General features: G+C 33.5%; 1 long non-coding RNA gene across 1 annotated transcript; it reads left to right on the top strand.

Annotated features, from left to right (window-relative positions):
* Nucleotides 1–545: 545 nt before the first annotated feature.
* LOC114259924 (uncharacterized) lies at nucleotides 546–8,577 on the top strand. The gene is made up of 6 exons (XR_014338164.1): nucleotides 546–1,000; nucleotides 2,333–2,405; nucleotides 2,502–2,639; nucleotides 4,754–4,797; nucleotides 6,133–7,632; nucleotides 8,211–8,577. It is a non-coding gene; the product is annotated as an uncharacterized LOC114259924 (long non-coding RNA).
* Nucleotides 8,578–8,866: the final 289 nt, after the last annotated feature.

Here is an 8,866-nt window from a genome sequence, read left to right as displayed (position 1 = left end):
CCACATCAATGGCATACAATAAATGCACGCCGTAGTTTCTTACTTTTACGACTTGCTTTTTTTGCACGTCGTAAATACTTTTCCAATCACGACGCGTCTATTATGTAGGCCGTGAATGGTAATAACGATAATTTTTTTACGGCTTGCAATGCACGCCGTAAATAATAAAACTTTCTACGACGTGCCGTTAATACATTAATTATACACGATGCACATACGCCAACCAATACTTTTCACGGCATACGCAACGCTCGCCGTTAAAAGTATTGCACTTTTTACGACGTACACATCGCCTGGCGTTAAAAGTATTTCCTTTTTACGACGCACAATACATGTCGTGAATTGTATGATAAAAAAAAAAGAAAGGTGCCAAAATGAAATTTGGGGCGCCAATCACCAAAAAAAAATAAAAAAAAAATAGAAATTTTTGTTTTTTTCCGTAAATAACTATTTTGCCTTCCTCTAATCATAAAGGAACATCACAATCTCTCTCTTTACACCACTATTCTATCTCTATACACTCATTTTCTCATTATAATTAATTAAACTATAACTCTCCCATTTCCATCTCGTTTCTCTCTCTTCCATCCTCCTCTTCTTCTTCTCCTTCTTCTTCAAACCCTAATCTCACCAACGACCGCCACTTCCTCTACCTCCGGCCAGTTTTTCCCCACTGTGACAACCTCTCGCTGCTCTCTCCCTACCTGTGACCCACATAGTAGACCCCCACGACCGCCGACACAACGCCATCATAGACCCCACGATAGCCAATCCACCGCTATCGCCTGCACCTATGATTGCCGATCCACTACCAATTTATTCCTTTTTAATTTTTTTTTTTTATATTTATTTTATCCTTCTACCCGGTTTTCCTTATATTCTCCCCATTTCTAGAAGAATTCAAGCACTGATCGTTTTCTCTCTCTCTCACGCATCACAGACCTGTATAGCTCTGCTCTCTCGCTCTTTCACTCGCCATTGTCGTCTGAGATATCCAACGGTATGAATCTCTCTCTCTCTTCCTCTCTCCCAATTTCTATCTCTCTCAATCTCTCTCTCTGCGCCTATACATACATATTTACGTGTATCTATGAAGTATGACTCAGATTGTGTAGTGTGAAGTTTAAATATAAGTCGGAAAAGATTGGGTTGCTGTTGATATAAATGTGTTTCGGTGAATTTGATTGAGGTTTTTGTGAATTGGATTTTGAAAATTGAATCTAATCGCTCAAGGTTGTGGAATTGTTTTAGATCGATTTGAGTTTGTCAATTTCTAATTTTTTTTTTTAATGTGAAATTAGTATTGTTTAATTGTTTTTTGTGTTAATTGAATTGTGCTATTATCAGATCCATGGTCATGTAGAATTTGAAATTTGAGTTTTATATATATATACCTATGAAATATTCAGAAGATTCGAGTTATATTTGATTGATGGAGATGTTGATTTTATGACTCCTCTGTTTTGCGTTAGTGTTCTCTATGGAGGATTGATTTTGGTCCTATGTGGCAGACTCTTTTGAAATTCACATCTGAATTTTTTTTCTTTGATAATTTTTATAACAAATATTTCTGTTTCAGCCCCATGTTTATTACTATTATTATTATTATTATTATTTATCACAATGCATTCTTCCGATAATGCATTCTTCCATATTAACTAAGAAGGCTAGTGGAGATGTTAAAAATGTTTGTTAAAGTGTATTATATGACAAAAAGTGGAGTCCAATTTTGTATGTTAAGGGTTTGTTCGTGTAGTAGTGTATATGGGTGTTCCAATGGAGATGTTAAAATGTGTTGTGGGATGCCGACTTTCGAGCGGCAAGCACCAAAAAAAATTAAAAAAATAAAAAGAAACAATCAAGTTACATCCTTGATTGTTTCTAACTTTAGCAATCCCTCATGAACCAGCCCATACCCTCCGTTGGCTCTGCCATTCCTTTGGATTTTGTGATGAAAACTTCAAAGCTTTAGGTTTTAGAAAAGGAAAATCAGATTGACAATTTTCCCGAGAAAGTGAGGGAAAGAGGAGAGGAAAGGAGAGGGGTGAAGAAGAAGATGTGGGGGGGGGGGGAGGGGGAAGGTATTATTGCTGGAGAAGAGAAGGTGGGAAAGTGGAAGGAATAGTGGTGGTGTTCGCGTGGATGTCGAGTCAAGAGAGGCATTTGAACAACTACGTCCAACTCTACTCCTCTCTCGGCTAGAATCCCCTCTCTTGGATTGCGTCGCGGTCTAATTTGTTGAGCCGTGGATCGATAGGGCAGCTAACATTTCTTCTAGGGCTAGTCCGATTGCGAAGCCTAATGATTCACCCTATTACATTGGATTGGATAGGGTTTTTGAAGATTCTTACGATTCGTTGAAGAATCCCAATGGAATCATTCAGCTCAGATTATCAGAAAATAGGGTATGTTTTTGTTTTTCTTTGATTAATTTTCATTGTATTGGTTTTGGGTTTGAGTTGATTTTTTTTTTTTTTTTTTTTTTTTTTGTGTGGTTATAGCAACCACAAGATTTGATTGAGAAGTGGTTTTTGCAAAATTTCAATGATTCTATACTTGGAAGAGAAGGAAGTGGGGGTTTGAGTATTAATGGAATTGCGACATACCAACCGTTTGATGGAATGCCGAAACTAAAAGTGGTAAGATGTTTAAATGATTATAATTAATTGAATTTTTGATTTGGGTCTATGTTTTGATTTGCAACTTTACTTCTTTGAAATGTGACAGTTAAAATGCTCTGTTGGTAGGTATGATTATTGAAAATATTGGTGTAGATTCAAACTAATTAGTAGCTTTCTGTTTAGTAATATAATGACAAGATTATATTAGTTTGCTGAACAAGTTTACTGTATGTCTTCGTTCGATAGTACATTTACTACTTACTGTACAAGTTTCCCTCGCCATAGGATCTGTGAAGTGAATGATATGGTAATTTTAAGCCGATATATATTGTGGAACCAATTGATAACTAGACGAAAATGATATTCATGGATCACCACTGCACTCCATGTCTATCAAAATTTGAAACTAAAAGAATACTATTGTCTCTAAAAAAAAGAACACATAAATAAAATTGAACTGGTAGCAGACTTGATTTTAGCAAAAAATTGACTGCAGTTGGTCTCAAGCAAGCCCCATGTGAGATTCCTAATTTGCTTCTTTCTTAGCCACTTTTCGTCTTTGTTTGCTTTGGTTGTACCAGAAGATAAGAAGAGTGACTAATGGGTATAATATAAGTTCACTGTTCTAACAAAATGCAGTGTTGAAATTTACCCCTTAAAGGTTTATATGTAGAAGATTGATGTTCTGACATGAAACTAGAATTGATCAAGTCATATCACAGTAAAGGTAGGAGCAATACAAGTGTGATTTTATGCCTAAGTATGGTTTTTAAATCCTTGATAGTCTATATTTGATACAGTGGTATTCTTTGTTCTTTTATTATTGTGATTTGTAAATATTTGAAGAGAGGAATTAAGTATTCTGTATTGTAGAAAATAATGTGCTATTCTTGTAGAATTAATATTTACTTAAATTTATTTATTTGTTCAGAACTCTTTTGGTGTTCGGCGTTATATGAGTCTTTTCGATTTTTCCTGCTTTAATAGTGTTGTGATTTCTATCTTTCTAAAGATTTAGGGTATTCAAGCTTTATATTTTGGATTAAAATGTGATATTTTTTTTAGAAAGATAGAAATCACAACACTATTAAAGCATGAAAAATTGAAATGACTCATATAATGACGAACAGCGAAAGAGTTCTGACCAAATAAGTAAATTTAAGTAAATATTAATTCTACAAGAATAGCACATTATTGGTTGTTCATAGCAGCGAATTTGATACCAACATGGTAATTAGTTTGTCATCATTGATAAATTGCCTTAATTTTGTTCAGGACAAACATGGTAATTAGTTCCTGTCAATTTTTGCAATTTATACTAAAAACTATGTTAGATGTCAAAAGTTAAACATATATATTATTCCTATTTGTTAAATTTTATATTGCATCTGGATGGAGAAATAGGTGGATGAATTTGTACTTGGATATCTACTTTTAGACAATTTTCTGTTCAATTTCTGTATGATAATGTGGTAGAAAATGCTAAGAAGATATAATGAGCAATTAAGTATCACGAGTCATAAGTAATAGTCAAAGTTTAAGTGGTTAGATGGAATTGCCTTTGATTATATAATAACTGCTAGGAGTATAAGAAGAATTAAGGATGGATTTCTATGTGCTAGTTTATAGTTGAAAACTTTCTTTTTGCTGAAAGAGCTAAGGCATTGCAATCATAAAATCTATTGGAAGCTTGGTGAAACTTTCTGCGAAAGTTGAACCAGCAGGAATTCTCACATGCCCTGACAGCGACGGTATCTACTCTTTTCGTTCATTCTTCGATTGGGTGTATTTTATATACATATATATACATATAAATATATATATACATACAGGGAATGATATATATACACATACATAGTTCTTTGTAATCGTAAGTGATCAGTAACCCCTCTAAACTAAATGTAATTCAAATTTGAGTAGTTCGCCTTGCCTAGTTGTTCGTTTTGTTTTGAAAACATAGGAAAATCAGTTTTGCAAATCAGTATGAAATGGGTCTGTAGTTTCTTTTTCCATTTTAGATTGTGTAGCTGCTACACTGAGGCACAAACATGAACTCGTTTGACAATTATTTATTTTTCTAAGCTTTTTGCTCCTCTGCTTTACTGTCTTTGATTCTGGTCCACAATGCTCAGGCACTTTCCAAGACATTGCTAATACTGCTGCTAGGCAAAAAGAGGTGCAATCTCCGTCCCTATAAAGTTAAAACCATTGACTTTGAACTTGCTCAAATTGTTTTGGAAAATTTGGCTATAAACCCCTTTTACCTTTCTTTCGTTATTAAAAGGATTAAGAAAAAAAATTATACTTTCTAAACCCTCTCATAATTATAAAGTCTTTTGCATAAATGACAGAATTTATTATTTAAATATTTTATCAGACTATTATACCCTCAATTAAATCTTCCCACCTCCGCCTACTCTCTCCCCACCTTCTCTCTCTCTCTCCTCCCCCTCTAAACACAGCTTCTCTTCATAGCCAAGGGGGCCACTTGTAGTGGTGGTGGAGGTGAGTTGTTGTCACCGCCGCATTGTCAGGTGGAGAAGTGTGATGTTGATCTGACGAAGGCAAAAAGATTGGTTTGTGAGCTCTATGCGAAGGCTACGACAACGATTGTCGCCAGACTCTGGCTATAGATATACATATATATATATATAGAGGTAGATATGTGGAGGTGCGTTTACCATTGCCACCAATTTGAGGTTCAATACCAATCTAGGGTTCTAGATCAACGCTGTCGCGGCACTCTAGGAGGCGACAAAGGCGTGTTTGGTGGAGTTGTTTGGTTATACGCATTGTTTTTAAACACATAGCTGAGTTTTGAATATATATATATATATGTATATATATGTGTGTATGAGTGTTGTTGAACATATGTATTCTTTGAAATCAAAAGATAGAGAGATATTTAGATGTGTTCTCTGAAACGGCCACCTCAGTCAGATTATGATTATGTTGATGTAGAGTAAAATTTGACTCTGGTTCATTCATTTAGTATGTATTTTATTTTTTGTAACAGTAAAATTTTACTCTGGTTAAAAACATGTTGATTTGCTTAATAATATAAAATTTTACTTTGAATTATAGTAAACTTTACTCTGATTCAGAGTACTCTGAATCAGAGTAAAGTTTACTATGATTCAAAGTAAAATTTTACTCTGGTTAAAAACATGTTGATTTGCGTAACGATATAAAATTTACTTTGAATCATAGTAAACTTTACTCTGATTCAGAGTAATTTACTCTGAATCAGAATAAAGTTTACTGTGATTCAAAGTAAAATTTTACTTTGAAATACACTGTGAGGATGGTTTAATAGGAGAGCTGATAGATATGAGGATAATATAGTAAAAGAAACAAGTTTTAAAATATTAGGGGGTTTTGAAAATACCTATATAATTCTTGTCATTTTGAAAGATAAATTAAACAGTGAGGGGTTTATCACCAAATCTCCCAATTGTTTTTTGAAGTTCTACATCGAAATAAACTGAGTTTGTGTTGCATTTGTGAACAGATTATGGTGCTTTTGAAGATCTACTGGGGAGATGCTCGGGAGAAGATATGTGAAGCAATTGATAATATTCCTCTTAGTTGCCTTGTTATAGGGAACTGAGGCCTCGGCAAGCTCATGAGATTAATTATTTTGAAATTACTTTTTGATTATAATTGAAATCTAATATTCTGCAATGTTGAACCATTTTGGTGTTTGGACTTCTTTTCTGGATCTTATATATTTTTGGCAAGTGCCCTAAATTTTTTAGCAAAACCGAGAAGAGAGGGAAAAGAAAGAGGGTTAAAAAATTAGCTAACCTATCCACTAGAGCCCAAAATTGTAGAATTTGGTTGCTAATTGTGTAGCACCTGACACTAGCATATACTAAGCTATCCACTGTTAAATGATTTCAGATCCATCATCTGTATTTAATCATGAGATTATCTTCCATAAATTGGCGTAAAATATATGATATTTATCTGTTACTCATAGTAGTTGAATAAATTTCCAATAAGCTACGAAATCAATGTGGTAGGGCAATGTGAAATTTAAGTTTGTTGTTAAAGGAAAATGATTGTTATGGACATAACACTTGCATTTAAGTGGTGTCTTAATCATTCAATAATGGATTATTGATTCTTAGGCATATTCCCACCAATGGAGGACTAAATTTGTGGATCAAACCAGTATGAATCTTTGTTTAGTTAGCTGGACCAAAAATGTAAAGCAAGCTAATTTGTGATAGATTGAAGGTGGTTGTTGGTGTCTTAATCATTTACTTATGGATTACTGATTCTTAGGAGTGTTCCTATCAATGGACTCATTTTGTGGGCAAAATTGCCATAAATATTTGGTCTAGCTGGACAAAAAAATCTGAAGCAAACTAGTTTGTGATAGATTGCTGGCTGTTGGGATCTTTTATTAGCCTTTTTCAAGGCAAATCCAGAATATACTGTAACTGAATGTTGAACATCCCATACATGCCATCCGATCGCATGAAAACAAATTGTGAATGTCGAATTTGTTGTAGTGTCTGGATTATAAGAAAATGAACTGATTCTTTTATTTATTTATTTATTAGGTAATTGAATTAGATATACCAAAAATTAGAGTATAAAATATGAGGCTCAATGTACTCGCAAAGAGGACAAAAAAGATGATTGAGCAAGCCATCAAAACAGAGCATTCAATTTAAGGTTTAGAGAAGCAATGTGGAGATGTAACCCGATTACATGTGGAGGTAACAGTAAAAAAAATTTGTTGAGTGAAAACTTGGTTTATATAAGGTGTGATCAATGCCTTGTTTGTAAAAAAAAATAACATTTCAAACTATATATACGTGTGGAAGATTAGGTGTTTTCGTTATTGAACTCTGATTCATAATAATAATGTATTGAGAATCAATGGCAGGTAGCTATTACTTTTTATTCTAGTAGATGTTTTAGGTATTTTCAATTGGAGAAAGACGAGTTAAAGACTTGGAAGACTTGGCTTCATATCGTCCTCAGTATCACAACCAAGGTACCTTTTAATACTACATTATGAGTACTCCTTATAACCTTTTTGGGTCATACATACCTAGCATATAGTGCAGTACTGTACACAACTGCAAATCATTGCAGCATTTCATGGGGATGATATTGTATGAACATATCAGATTTTTTCTGTTCAACTTTTCTATTTTGTTATGAAAATTGCTTCAAGTAGTGAGTTGATCATTGACAATGTTGTTGGCTATCAAATATTCAATGATCTTTACTTAGTGATCCACAACCTAAAAATTCAAGGAAAAGGTATATATGTTTGTGATGATCTTTTTGAAATCAGCATGTGTGTTCCTCTATTTGTGCACCAATAAGGATGTGGAAGTTAATGTTTCAAATTATTTCTATGGTACAGTGTTTTGGGGCTTGATATCCTTCATATAATGTTTTTGGATTATGAGTCATGTATAAACTGCTGTTCTTTCTTGACGTTAGATTATAATAATTATTATTATTTTGTGTTTTATTTTCATTCCTTATTTTGGGTTAAGGGGTTTAACCTTGTCTTATTTCTGCTTTTTAACTGTATTGATCTCCATTCCATTTGTCATATAGGTCTCTTGCAGACATGTCGATGAATGTTACAGGATGATAGAGGAGATGGTTCAAATGATGAGTATGAGCCCAATGGTGGCAGTGACGATGATGATGGTGATGGCTAGTTTTTGAGGACTTTGATGAATAGATTTCTATAATCTTTGAATAGTTCTGGATTTTATTTACAAACTTATATATGATACAATTTTGGATGGTTTATAACTTTTTGGATAATTAAAAACTTAAGGATAGTCCTTTTGGATGATTTTGAACTTATGATTAGTTTTTGGATGTTTGGAATGTATTGACAATTTTTGAATATTCATAATTTACGGATGTAGTTTATTTTTTATGCTTGAAATAATATTTTGGTGGTTGATTGATATTTTGGTGGTTGATTGATATTTTGTGAAGCTTGTTTGTAATGTTTGTTAGATTGTATAAAACAGGTAAATAGAATCTACTAAATTAAAAAAAAAAAATACTGCACATTCTACGACATGCTGAGCAAGTCGTATTACATATTCTACGGTGCTCAATCAGCGTCGTTATTTGTCTCACCAATTAACGGCGTGCAAAAGTAGTCGTAGAAAAAGTAACAATGACGCACAAAATTTGCCGTTAAATAATTTTTAACGGCGCATTATAGTATGTCGTTAAAAGTGAATGACTTT

Source organism: Camellia sinensis, chromosome 8 (genome assembly GCF_055761805.1).
Source record: "Camellia sinensis isolate YWXY chromosome 8, ASM5576180v1, whole genome shotgun sequence".
NCBI lineage: Eukaryota > Viridiplantae > Streptophyta > Magnoliopsida > Ericales > Theaceae > Camellia > Camellia sinensis.
This window is presented reverse-complemented; position numbering and strand designations above follow the sequence as displayed.